This window comes from Hemibagrus wyckioides, linkage group LG28 (genome assembly GCF_019097595.1).
Source record: "Hemibagrus wyckioides isolate EC202008001 linkage group LG28, SWU_Hwy_1.0, whole genome shotgun sequence".
Taxonomy (NCBI): domain Eukaryota; kingdom Metazoa; phylum Chordata; class Actinopteri; order Siluriformes; family Bagridae; genus Hemibagrus; species Hemibagrus wyckioides.
This window is the reverse complement of record NC_080737.1, coordinates 14089803-14104834: the sequence shown is the minus strand read 5'-3', so window position 1 is coordinate 14104834 and position 15032 is coordinate 14089803. Positions and strand designations below refer to the sequence as shown.

Genomic DNA, 15032 nt, shown 5'->3' with positions numbered 1-15032 from the left:
TGACTTATTTTTAGTTATAGCTGAATATAGTGATGGTAATCATTTGTGAATGAAGTTCAACAGTTCGGTGTCCTAAATCCATGTGAACTATAAATTTAGCAGTCCTGTGTATACACAAGGTTTGTTTAATGGGGGGAAAAATCCACACCATCTGTCTGATCATGTAGCATACCACCATATCATTCATATCCAGGTATGTAAAATGTTATGTTTACATTGTGTGCCCTGCATATCGAATACTCTTGATCTCGGATGCTATGCCCCGCCCTTGGTCTGATATCTTTTATACTTTTCTGGTCACAGGCTTCAGAATCATTCGGTTTGGATTCTGACAAATAATAAATAATACAGATAAAGTTACTGTATTAAAAAGAATAGAGTTTATAGTGTCAAGCATCATGTGACAAGAAACATGGCTGGTTGTTTTGGTTAAAGTAACTGATTCCAAGCAACACACTTTAGTGCACATTCCCGGCTTCATCTCGAAAATGATAATTTACCAGTGTCTAAGGCTTATGTACTGTACAATCGAGTTTAAGAGGCTTGTAAAAAAAAGTAACTCTGCTAGCTCAGTGGTTTAATTTAAACATGTAAGCAGTAGCTTTTATAGTGGCTTGTAAGAGGTTCATTTAAAATGGCTAGCAAAACACAATATCCAACTCTCTGTGGAAATATATACAATATTTCCTAAGGAAAATCCTAGCTGGCTGTTTGCAGTGTTGGTTACATGGGCTAGTTATGTTTAATGATGAAACCTAGCAGATTTTCTAGTGAAAGATAGAGGGTTGGCTTGCAGGCAGTTGTGCTATTGGTTGAAGATGTAAATTTCCATGTCAGAATTCACCAGAGTTGCACTGAATACCAAGTTTTACTTGCAAATCAAAATTGTTGTGTTATGGCTATTTCACTGAATAACAGAAGAAGAACTGAGGGCACAAAGCCTTTATTATCACCACAGCACAGTGGAATTCTTTGCTTCTCATACCCCAGCTGAGGAAGTTGGGCTCAAAGCACAGGGGCAGCTATGATACAGCGCCCCTGGAGCAGGAAGGGTAAAGGGCTTTGTAAAACTGCCCAACAGTGGAGATTTGGGGGTGGGATCTGAAGCCCAATCCTGCAATCCACAACCCAGAGCCTTAACCACTTGAGCCACCACTGCCCTAAGAAAAAAGCTTAAGTTAAGTAGCCTTTATTTGTTACATATACATTACTGCACAATGAAATTCTTTCTTATCTATCCCATCCTTAAAGGGTTGGGGTCAGAGGGCAGGGTCAGCGATGGCTCCTGGAGCAGGTGAGCCTCAGGGCCTTGCTCAAGGGCCCAATGACTTTAACCCCAACCTTCCAACACAGCACCTTAACCACTTGAGCTACCACTGCCTTAGGTGTTCACATATCCAAGCTTGTTAGGCAGCCAGGGTCAGAGCGCAGGGTCAGCCATAATACGGCACCCATGGAGCAGGGGGGGTTAAAGGCCTTGCTCAAAGGCCCCAACAGCCCTTGAGTATAAATAAATAAATAAATAAGTAGAATAAAATGCTAAGTAGAATAAAGGGACTTTCCCTTATTGCCTTTGGTAACCGTATTGAACGCCACAATATATGGAGACAAAATATGTGACACTCCTGAAGGCTCTACAGCTGTTCAATTTGTCTCCACCCGAACTGCAGCTGTATCCAATTTTCTCGGATGGTGGAGAACAGTTTTAGACACACACACCCACACCCACAAGACAAGCTGGCAGCTTTTCCTCCTCACTAGCTTCACGTCAGCTTCACGTCAGATTTTTCATCAGCATCAGCAGTAGTATAGCGGTTGCTAGCGCAATACTAAAGACTAATGGCACATGCAGAGCTGTGGGAGTAAGTGTGTGTTTGGATGCTGATTGTTCTGCAGGGTTGGATGAACACACCCAGTGAGCACGAAAGCCTGCAGTCAGAAACGCATGAACGGTTAATCACACACTCTGGAGGAAAGACAGAAAAACAGGAGAGGGGCAAGGGGATAGAAAATGCCAGACACGCTGCCCTTGAGGCAGCCGGTGGCGTACTGGACACAACGAGGGTCAGGGTTTTGTCCAGCCAAATCGCACACACAGTGTCATAGTGGCACATGGGAAAATGTCCGCTTGACCTTTAATAGATAATGACTTCCTGTTTGCCTCCAGGATCAGGAAGTCTAGCCTGAGGTATAGGCATTTCTCTCTGGTGGGATTTCCATCCACCTGTTTGTTAGTATTTTATTTTATTCAAAGTGTGAAATTGCATTTAAAACTACTAATAATATAATGATATTTAAACAACAGTGCAAGACGATGCATTCCACGTGAATGTGTGATTCAGATAGAAAAGTTTCAAAATTAAATGGAGATGAATTTCAAAGAAGAAAGAAAGGAGAAGAAATATCGATCCAGAGCTCATCTGTATTCACTCAGCTTGCCTTTACTTCAGAAAGAGAGAGAGAGAGAGAGAGAGAGAGAGAGAGAGAGAAAGAGAAGCGATTGAAAATTGTCATGTATGAGAAAATTTCACGCCTCCTGCTTTTTCGGCTCCGCCAAGGAGTGAGGGCAGAGGGCAGAGAGCGAAAAATTTCAATTTCTGAACGATAAAAAATGAGAACACAAAGTGGAAACCGTTCAGTAGTTTAGATGCTAATGATTATTGCCTTAGCGGAAAGGTCGATAATATCTGCTTTTACAGTGCAACTAATATCAGTCCGTAGTGAAGCTGAACTCTAGGTTCAAGGTTTTCAGCGCAGTTTGTCACTAATAGAGAAGAGGAAGTTGTGAGTGGACACAAGCCAAGTTGTTGTATTTAGCTGATTAGCTTTGTTGTTTTCCAAAAACGAACACACTGAATAGCTAGCTAGCTAACAATGTTCCCTCCTGTATGATTGCTCACCTGTACACCTCTATGCATTTTATTATTTCCACTTATTTATCTATTTTGACTAAAAGCAGCTTTACTAAAATGATGTAAACAATATTTCATATTTCATATAAGTTTATGAGTGTACATGTGTGGAAATGTGCAGCTGCTAGTTGCTATCCAGCTGTCTCATTTCAGCACAGAATCACAATGGTTTACAAACCAGAGAAAGCTATTAAAATAAAAGCTTCACTAGTCACTGACATCTAGCTAGCATTACGTACAGCTAGCTAGCTACTGTTAGCTCCACAGGTACATTTACAATCCTTAAAGCTACCCTGACAGATTTTAGTGGCCCTATACCTTACTAAATATACATGATGGTTGTTTTATGGTTGCTTTATTTCATCTTTTGCTACTAGATCTCCTATCTAGAGCTAACCCGACAGAATGTCTGAGAGGATTTATCAGGTTCCTCAACCTGTTTTCTCGGAAACTTTACGCGTCAGGAACTGATATATTTAAGCTTATCGTTTAATTTCATATACTGTCTCACCAGTTTACACTCCTTCACAGACATGCTCTGCTGTGTGGTCTGCTGACAGACATTTCTTCACACAACCAAACTCATTCTTTTGAATTTCTGCCAAGTTCCTTGCTCAGGCGAAATCCAACAACATTTCACAGTCCAAAATATTTCATTTAGTTGTTAACTCAAGCTGGCACTGACAGAAATGAGAGACACAGATTGGTGTCTTGTTGAAAGTTGCCTACTGCCAAACGGTGAGACGATCAGGATACTTTATCCTTTCCTACATCACCAAATATTCATCCGAAGCGGAAGTCTGTTTAAAAGACATAGAGACTGCCAAGGAGTAGAATAACGTGAATAATTACACAACAAAAAAATCAGACAGAGTCCATATTTCGGCACTTAGGCTGTTTCTTACAGATACACACACAAATTACAGCTTGGCTACAGTTACGACAGAGCTGACCTTTCACCAGAAAAACAAGCGCACACACAAACACACTGCTCAATACGAAGCCTCTCACAGCAGGATTCTTCGAGCTCTGTCTGGTTCCTGAATGCCAATACCTTAGAGCAACACATTTTAGAGTGTAAGCTTCCTGGCAGCAATGCATGTTAATGTGTGTGTGTGTGTGTCTGTGCTGTATTACAAAGCTCTGTCCAGTCCACAGTTACACAAGCCATCTGACGTTAGACGGCAGACTCTAAATTGTCCAGGAAAAAAAAAGGAAAAGGAATAGATGATGCACTAGTGGAACATTTTTAAAAAATTGGTTGCACACATGCAATGCTCAGTGTTCACATTTCGTTTCTGGAAATGAAAATAGCGACTGAAAGAACAGGGGGAATACATATAGTCTTACACCAGCAAATTACCCTTTCACTTGCACGAAAATAGAGCCGTGTATAGAGCCGAGTCTGTAAGCTATGTTCTAGTGTTCACTGTGTACCAGACTGATCTAAGATTTGCAGTTAATAACTGGTAGGCGTATGACACTCATGAGTGTGTGTGAGTCTCAAAGGACCACAGCCAGGAAGCAAACCGGAAACAGATGGTCTGGCCAAGTAGGAGTGTATTACAGTCAGATTGTGTGTGTGTGTGTGTGTGTGTGTGTCCTCCGATGTTGAAGAATCATCCTAACACAGCAATCTAATAAGAGTGAGTCAAGCAAAGGGAATGACTGAGAGAGAAAGAGAGAGAGAGATTGTGAGTAGGTTGAGGTGATATCACTGTTCTTGGCTTTATTTTGAGCATGTATGTGTTTATCTCACGATGGGAAGATGAATGGAGCTTCAAGGAAGCAGCAAAAAAACATCTTCAAGATTATATCAGACGTGACTAGATAGTATCACTGGAACAAACACTGTGTGAGTGATGGATGAGACTCCGAGTGTCCTCTGGCTGCCTGACAGAAAGGCACTATAGACGAACACGAAGACCCGAAGTTAGTTATCAGAGGTGTATTAGTTAAATTGCTACCTGTCTGGTCCCTTTTTATCACTGGGTGTTTTGCATACAAGTCTATTTATATGCTTACTTGCAATGTCAAACCTATTAAAGACCTCTGTCTACCATATCTGTAAGATACATACATGTTAACTCATTTCAGCATTAAATAATTCTACAAACCATTCATTTTTTGTTGTAGAACCAGATTGACCGTTTACTGTATTGATTCAGTATTTTAATATCTGGGTAGAAGCACATGAGGACAGTTTCACAACATTCTGTGTTTGTTGAATATAAGGTTGAAATAAACGTTGTTCATTTGCGTAATATAAACTACAATCTATTGACGTTTCTGCATTTTCGCACTACAGGGAAAAAGGGCTCGTGTAGAAACAATTGGATTCATTTAAATGCATGAAAGAAAAATAAAGTGATATTAAAAATTTCAAATGATATTAAAAACGTTTCTTATTGCAGGCAGCGTTAGGCTTACTGCTAATTCAGTGTTATTGCACAGTAGGTATTATTTGTGATGAGAAAAGAATCTGAAAACATACCAGATGCTTATTGACCTATTGACAAGCTTGGATCCTGCCTGTGGCTACTAAATCTAAAATATATAAAAAATGAAATAAATGTATTTTCTGCAATCTTGATCCGGTATGCTAAGGCTTGTTTATTCTTTTCTACATCATTCAGTGATATGTATTTATCGGTCTCATAATGCCTGCGATGCACTGGCCTTTCTCCTGACCAACACTGCGCTAGTGTGGAGCATGTGGGAGATGCTGCATCTAGTTACTGCCAACCATTAAAAAACTGCAGACAGAAGCAAAAACAGCTTTTCTACGTCGCACTGATTTGTGTGTGTCCATGCCTGAGAGTATGAGTGAGTCAGAGAGAGAAAGAGAGAGATTTTTATTAAGCCCTTACATTTCTGTGGGTGTTTTTTATTTTAATGAATAATCAGTTTCCTTTAAAGGCATATCTATAGAGGAACATTTTCGACTATATTAATGAAATAATACATACGTTATATAACGTGATTAACAAATACGAATGTATTGAAATGTGACATTTGCCCCGAAAACATGTATTTCTATGCAATTATTTAATTACTTTTTTGTTTTGACAATGCTGTCCAGTGCAAGCATTGTTTGAGGATCCATGTACAGGAGGGTTTATTTACAAAGCCAGAAACACAATCCAATGACTGAGTTATAATTCAGGCAAGATTTGAACACAACGAAACACAATATGACAAACCAGAGGAAGCCAGAAACCAAAGAGGGTCCAAAAACAAGCAGGGTGATCATAGCTCTTTAATATTCAGAAATGCTGGGATTGGAAAGACTTTGAAATGATGTAATGCTTTGGGTTTGTATACTCTACAATTAGGAAGTATCCCTGTTCTTAAGGACAGTACACTCCCATTTCACTGGACTGATGGTTGAGAAGTTTGTCGATGAGTGATAATATCTATAGAAATATGAGACCAGGGGGACGTGGTACAGTCAGATTTGATGCTTCCTTAATTTCCAGGATTTCCAGAACTGGTAGAGTTGTGAACCCACTGGAAGAGTTGATCTCACATGGTCCAAAGTCTTCTCAAAGAGAAACTCTGGTGACCTGGGTTCATTCTTCTTCTGATCTCCTATGCAGGATTGTGGGAGAAACATTTATTCAGGTTCTTAAAGGGCATCATAAGCCATTAGCTGTATTATTCTTCTGTGGACGAGTTTACCCCGAAGAATAGAGCCAGCTTGACATTTGAGGTTTGTATGGTCTGAGAGGATCAAAAACGGATTCTCTTCATCCTCTAACAAACGTCCACTCCTCTATGGCTACTTATATGGCTAGTCATTATGAGTTCTTAATAATTTAGTACCGCTCAACTTATTTCTCCTGAGAAGAAAGCACACGGTTTGTTCCTATGCCACTTTCAGAGGATCTACATCCACCACAAAGGATCATGTTGGAAAGACAGACATGAGATCTGTCCATTTCAGCGTTGTAGGTTTACCTGCTATTTCATATTAGACCGCAAAGACATTTTTATAACCTATTTTAACACATAGTTATCAGTGTGAGATACTTTAGCGGAGATGAATGTGTGAGTGTATTTACAGTACAACTCCCTTGAGGGTGTTGCATTTCTCTGCTGTTCTCTCGTGCTTCTGCTATTTGTGGTTTTAAGTAAGGTAGCGTAGGAGAAAATAGGACCAAATGTTTTAAGGTACATGCTAAACTTGGAGGATGTTATCTTATTAGAGTGGCTGTTATCCAGAATGCCTCCTATATAAAGCATAGAGCTGATATCTCTTCCTAATTAATGCATCACTGGTTTGAGTGAAGTAAAGGTCAATCTCTTAGGACCTCTTAGATCTTCATCAGACAGTATCTCTGCTACAATCTCAGCTCTCTCTTTATATTTATTTTCTTTTACTGGTCTCTCTCTCTCTCTCTCCTTACAATGGAATAGATTTTAGCTCACGCTCTGACTAGCAGGAAGCTCCAGTCACCGTGGTGACCTCTTCCTCTGTATCAATGTTCCTTTCCTCACGCTTTATTGCCTCCTCAGATCTCCAGCGACGCCTCCCATATTTCTGCTATCACCCCAAGCAGCACTAGGCAAGCTGGGTAACATGTGAGATGGCAAGTGATGCCTCTCCAGGGAGCCATGGGGCCACAGTGCCCTTTTACTAATCCAAGACCAGTGTCTGCTTCTTAAATAGCAGCACTGATTATAATGAGAGTAATTATGAAACTGGCCTGGGATCAGTGCAAATAGGTATATCACTGACCTATTTAATAAACAATGTAAGAAAATTGTGTGTCTGTACACACTCCACCAGGTGTATGGTTATGATCTCACACACACACACACACACACACACACACACAGACACACACACACAGACACACACACACACACAGACACACACACAAAGAGCTGTATTCCAAAGATATTGTCATGGAAATTGGCAAAATTATTCATATATCCCACGTTATCATGAGGCTCATTTCTGTTCTTCTTGTAGAGTTCTTCTAGCATTAATTGTTGTGGTCCAGTGTTGCCATAATAAACCTACACATCGTTGCTATATGTATGTAATATATTATTTTGTCATGCTGTATTTCTGTGTAATAACCCAAATGATGGAAAATGTTGAAATACTACTACGAGAGTTTATCTGTCAAATGCATGGACAGACAAATGTCAGATCTTGGAGCTCAGAGGCTCCAACTGTCACTTATAGAGATGTGCAGGAAATTAATAAAGGACTGTGTAATCTCCTCCAGTAGGAATTGTTAGGGAAAAGTGATGGTATACCCTGTCCAGAGTTTTGCCAGTCACACTGACATTCAGTGACTAATAGGGAGGAACATTTTTCTTTCTTACTTGGCTCCTAAACCTCTCCCTTCACTTCCTCTTCTCATTGTCCCTGAGCATGTCCCTATCTACCCCGATAGAACGAAGAGTGATAAGGTTCGTTTTCCGCATCAGGAAAGACAAGGGACCGAGAGTATACTGGAGGGAATAAACTGTCAGTGGCTCTCAACCGCCTGTCAACTGATCTCTTTATCAGTCATTCCCCATCTCTCTCTCTCTCTCTCTCTCTCTCTCTATTGCTCTCTCATTTTTTATTCCGCATTGCATGATGCCCTTCTTCTTCTCCTTTGGCTGTTTTCCATCTGGCTCGCTCAGTCATACATTAGAAAAATCTTTCTCTCTTCATTTGTCTCACTCAATCATACTTGAATGTCATTTATTCATTCCATTCATCTTCATTTATCCCGATCAGGGTTGTGGTGGATCCGAAGCCTACCCAATGAACGCTGGGTGCATGGAAAAAATAAACCTGGGATGATGGATTCCTATGAGGCAGCAATGTGCCACCCTCTAGATTATTACCACCACTGTTATTTGTAGTAAAAGGCCTACAGCGTGTCACTAAACTTGGATAAGTTGCATGTTTTCCTTTTCTCTTGGATTGACATATGAACTGATCTCATATCCCTTTTATGAAGAAAAGATCCCTCATATACTCCACCATAATTATACATATCTCCCTTATACTGTATATGTCACATTTATAGGGAAGCATTCTGATCTTTATTATATGAAGATACTAATTTTGTAGAGGATATTTACTGGGCTATGAGGAGTCTAAACTTATAGAAAATGGATCTAATAGTATGATATTATGAGGGGCTAAGCTTGAAGAGGCAGGGTCCGAGCTTGGGAATTGATATATGAAGGGTCGAATCTTAAAGAGGAGGTTTTCAATATTGTTTATCGTTATATGAACGGTCTAATCTTAAAAAAGGAGGGATCTGATCTTGATTGAGTGAAGAGGGATCTGACCTTGAAGAGGAGAGATCTGATCATGACTGGGATATAAGAAGTCTAACCTCACGGAGAAGGGATCTGACTGGTAAATGAATGAATGAGTCCATCTTTGAAATGGTGATATCTTATCTTGACTAGGGTATGAGGGGCTAAGCTTAAAGAGGCAGGGTCTTGGTAATTGATATATAAACAGTCTAATCTTGAAAAAGGAGGGATCTGATCTTGATTGAGATAATAGAGATCTGACCATCAAGAGGAGGGATCTGATCTTATTTGAGCAGAACCCTGGGTGTGGAGAACATTATAGGTCTGTGCATTGTGAGTGAATCTGATGTACCCCATCTTGGTCGGATCCTTCATATCCTCCACACTAACATCAGATTCCTTCTGTCCTTATCACCAAGAGCAGGTTCTTTCAATGTTTCATACAAATGGATCAGATGTAATATATCACCCAGACCCCTCTGCACATCATATACCTGATATCTTGTATCCCAACAAGATCAGACTCCTTATATCACCTCAGCAACATCATTCCCTCTTTCATTTTGCTGTTTTCATTTGCTGAACTTTGTTCATGAGCCGTAGCCTCAAGGACTGTTTTTTTACTGATGTACAGCATGTCACTTTAGTAGAAAATAAGATTATCCGTACCACCAGCGCTACAGTATGTTGAACTCATTTTGTCAGGGAGACACTAACAGCCTATTGATCAGTTGTTGTGGAAATATACAGTATAGTAGAGATCTATTTTCTGCTATAACTTCAAGGTAGACATATAGCATTAAATAGCTAGCTATCTGGTGACAAACCAAATGAAACATCAGGATACAGAAATAACTAAATGTCATTCAAGGCTACCTCGTAAACCTTTCTTTCTTAGTGCTGTTTCCTGGCAACCTCTACTGATGTCAAACTTTTAATTATCCATCTAAAAATCATTTTTTTTTGCTTTTCTTCCCGATTTTCCTTATCCGTAGATTCCCCTTGTTCTGTTTCCAGCCTGAACACCTGCCCAGTTTTGAAGGAGTTACTGGCACTTTTTGTTCCAAAAAGCACATCCATGTACACGCATCTCTACACACAATTCACTCAATCCCTTGAGGAACAGCTCAGTTTGGTACCTTTATTTCTAGGTGAAAGAAAGAAATGTTGGAAGAGGCGGTAGTAAATTGTGAGCTTATTCTTTTATACCCAGACGAATATAATGTGTTCTGACTCATCGTACATGGCCCAGGCGAGCAGCCAAGGAAGCTCTTGTGGACTAGAAGGACATTACTATGAACCATGGGCTCATTAGAGTAAAAGAGCTTCTCTGCAGTGTTAGCATTCAGTTGGCTTGATGTATTGTGTTGAATTAGACTAATTTGCAGTTCTTGTCATGGCTAACTAACGATGCATTTAAAGCATATAAAGCATGAAATATGTTCTGGCTGCTTTCAGCTATCAGTGGATGGACAGATTTGTGTATTTAACAAAATGTCATTCTTTCATGGGTCTTTTAAATATAATTCAATTCCACCATGGTCCGTGTTTAGATCAGGAAAGGCCTCTCAGTATTGAAAGACTTTGATAAAATAAACTCCCATGAAACAAATGCCACATATAAACGCTACAGATATAATCACAGTTCTTTCCTGACTAGAACTGGATTTTACAACAAGCCATTTTACAGTTTGATAAGTTCCTTTTTTTTTATCACCTCATTACATCTTCTAAATGTGAGCAGTTTTAGGGGAGGAAAAAGAGAAAGAGAGAAATGGGAAGAACGAGTGAAGTCACATAAAGTTAATTGCTGAATTGCTGCCATAATGTGTCATTAGAGCTGGCTGTAAACGTGCTGCCTTTACGAGTGGCTTTAAAAAGCCCTTTAATGCTGCATTGTACTCAAACCATGATCACAGTCATCCTCAGGGGCTTTCTTTTCTTTTTTAGATACGCATTTCATCTACCATGGCCTCTTTTTTTTTTTTCCTTCTAGACATCCCACAAGCTAGAGTATGACTGGAACACATGCCAGTGCAATTAATAGCTAGATATACTTCAGTGATATCTGTTTTAATGTTCTTTGCAAGTAATTTCCAACTCCCTATTATCTCCCACATGTTCTAATTTTGGCTCTTCTCATGTCTGACCCACTGGAGAATTTTCTGCATTGCCCTGTTTATCACACTTGGTTTCATTAATATTTCTGAATTCTATTTTCAGACCATGAAATCAGCCATTTTATAGTCTGCTCTCATTTTACTGTATTTCATCATGGCATGGTTTTGCCTCAGATTAGACTGGAGCAAAGTAGCAACCCAGGTGGGTGTCGTGTAAACCCATGTGAATGATGCACCTGCCTATTTCCTGTTTGTGTCCTCACCCTCACATGTGTAGCAGTGCTAATCCGATTATCTGAGATGATTCGTTGTTTCAGGTACATGGTTCGATTCTGAGATCAAGCAGTATTCTCATTTGCACTGAAGTGCCTTATTGATTTATTAGAAATCATGTATTTCATGGATTTCAAACTACTGGTGAAGAAATAGCTGTAATATGATGTGGATCGAGTGTGAGAACTCCTTCTGGTTGTAAATGTCTTAAGGTGGATTTCTATTTTGGAATTTTTGGAAACAAGTACATCAGAATCACAGATATGAAGAAGAAATGCTGGGGCTGATTTCTTTCTAGCCCAGAGAGTAGATTCCTGCACGCTATCAGTGACAGTCATTTCAGCTTTTGATAGATACCAGATTCAAGTTTTCTCATGTATATTCTAATCTTTGAAACAGGCACAATTTTTAGCTTTTTAAATAAATCTTTGTGCAAAAGAGACAGGTGAAGGACAGAATTATTCCTCCAATCCTCCAGATTCTCACTAAAGAAGCTTAGAACAAATTACAATAAAAAACAGACTAAATTTGACCCCGCTGTGATCCAAAATCAACCTTCCCTTTCCCAAAATCTCAAAGCCGTGTTATACAACCAGACGCTGAACTGACCCAAGAACAGCAGTTTATCACATCTCCTGACTATCACAGTGACTCAGCTAACACAGAAGGCAGTCGTGACTGATCACCAGAAAGAAAAAGACTTAAATCAGGCAGACGGTCCTTGGGTAGGGTGATGAGGTGAGGTGTGCGTGTGGATGTTTGAATTCTGAGCAGGTTCTGTATAAGCGTATGTATAAATTGGTGGCTGTTGAGCTAGCATGCAGATACTAAGCTGGATGCTACACGATGGTAAGGTAATTAGAAATCAGTGTTGTGGTTTTTCCGTTAATGGGATGGGTTAGGCAGCGATATGAGACGTCAGATCTTATCCTAGATCAGTTCATAAATTTCTATGAGCTCACTCCTGTCTTTTCGCTCAGGGATTTGAGCATAAATTGAGTCGGCGTCCTGAAATACTGCAGTGTTCGTGTCAGAACAGTTATTAGGTTAGGGAGCAGGAGTTTAACATAATACTCTCTCTACTGCCTGATAGCCTGAAAGTGAATTTTGTTTCTACAAGTCTTTCATTTTTCAAAGTCTGGAACAAGCAGTGTCACACCTAGGTTTTTAGACATAGGGTAGAAATTGGGGGTTGGGGGGTTAAAAGCACTTTAAATGATGTAACCTCTGGTTATGTAGGATTTATAGCATTTGGTACAGATGTTATGACGTTATGACATTGCTGTATTAGATTCATAGCTGAAGTTCAGGGATTAATCAGTGGATACAATAGAGCATAATAATAATAAAAATAATAATAATAGTAGAAGTAGTAGTAGTAGAGCTGCTGCTGTGGTAGTAAGGAGTGTCAAGTGCTCATCCCAGGACTCTTCTTCACAATATACTCATACTCAGAATCCTTGAAAGAGGATGCTTTCTCTCAGGTTTTCCTTCCCATGCCATCTCAGGGAGTTTTTCCTTGCCACTCTTGCCTCAGGCTTGCTCATTAGGTATTTAAATTATTAAACATTTATCTTGATTGTCTGTAAATCTTTGAGAAGCTTTGTAGCATTTACTTTGTACATTTATCTTTTGAAATTGAATTAACTTGGACAAACAACTAACATCTAAAACACTGCAATGATAATTTAAATCAACATGAGCTAGATATGAATATGATTCACTGAATAGGATTTGGTTCACTGAATCATTTAGTCGACAGCTGCCCTGCTTTGCCACTGTTTGTAGCAATGACATTCACATACTACAGAAAGAAATGGCCTATTTATTTCTGATCGTTGATACTGAAATTATTTCATTCATTTAGTCCATTTTGTCCTAGATAGATAGATAGATAGATAGATAGATAGATAGATAGATAGATAGATAGATAGACAGACAGACAGACAGACAGATAGATAGATAGATAGATAGATAGATAGACAGACAGACAGACAGACAGACAGACAGACAGACAGACAGACAGATAGATAGATAGATAGATAGATAGATAGATAGATAGATAGATAGACAGATAGATAGATAGATAGATACTTTATTCATCCTAAAGGGAAATTCAGTTTCCAGCAGTATCCACAAACACAGGTAATAGATAAAATAGGAAGAAATTTAACAAAAATACTAAAATACCCAAATTAGGGTACAAAAATATAACAAAAAATATATCAAATAAGAAAATATAGAATATAACAAAAATATATCAAATAACAAAATATAAAATATTACAAAATATAGCGGAATATAACAATATAAGAAAATATATCAGAAAAATACTAAATACAGAGATTTAGGAATAAATATGGAGAATTAGATGAAAAACAAGTAATGTGCAAGACAAGTGTTTAAGGTTAGAGACCGATTCGATGTGCAAAAACTGTCCTAGGTCAAATTGTATGATTTGACTCATTCAAACTAACTCTGCCCATTTTATACCTTAGAGGGGACGCAGTAGCTTAGTGGTTAAGATGTTAGATTACTGCTCAGAAGGTTCTCAGTTGGAATCCCAGACCTCTAAGCTAAGCCACTGTTGGGTCCCTGAGCATGGCTCTTAACCCTCCATTGCTCAGGTGTATAAATGAGATAAATGTAAGTCGCTCTGGATAAGGGCATCTGCCGTAAATTTTAGTGTTATTTTCCATGAAATGAGACTTTGCACACGTGTGTTCATGTGGTTATTTGTCCAGCACTTTCTATGCTGAGTGCGATTCATTTCATCCAGAGCAACCCACAATCTAATTTTATACAACTGAGCAATCAAGGGTTAAGGGCCGAGAAGTGGCAGCTTGGTGGACCTGGGATTCAAACCGACAAATTTCTGATCAGAAGTCCAAAACCTTAACCACTAAGCTACCACATCACAGCCACATGGGCAACATGTGTTTGAGTGAAATGCCTTAAAGGACAGCAATTTGAGTCTCAATCAGTCTCTGTGAAATATAGTCATGCAGGCTATTTCATGGTTAAAACAGAAAGGACACAGTAAAGAGGTAAGAAGAAACTACTCCATATATGGAAAAAAAATCCTTACTTTTTGCTAATACTTATGTAAATGCTCTCTCTTTAACCTCAGTGTCACTTTTACTTTATTTATTTTGTTTTAGAGGTCAGTGACAAATGGATTTGTCTCTGCGTTTTCTGCACCATCAAGCAGATATTCAAAAGTCCTTTTATATGTCCTATTTGCGTGTCTAGGTGTGTGATTAATGTGTTAGGTCACCATATATTGCCCTGCTGACTGCAAAAGGTTGGTGCGTGATGAATGAGTGTGTGTGTGTGTGCTTGACGAACCGAACATGCTCTCTCCTACACCCGGAGCTTTCTGCCTCAGTACTTACAGAATTAATAAGACACTCTGGAGAGTTTGGGGGACGCCGAAAACAGAAAAATAAAG

The 15032-nt window shown here is 39.2% G+C and overlaps 1 protein-coding gene across 2 annotated transcripts in view; it reads left to right on the top strand.

Moving 5' to 3' along the window:
• srrm3 (serine/arginine repetitive matrix 3) overlaps positions 1–15032 on the top strand; it is an 80895-nt gene that overhangs the window by 11938 nt on the left and 53925 nt on the right. The gene's annotated exons all lie outside the window — the stretch shown is intronic.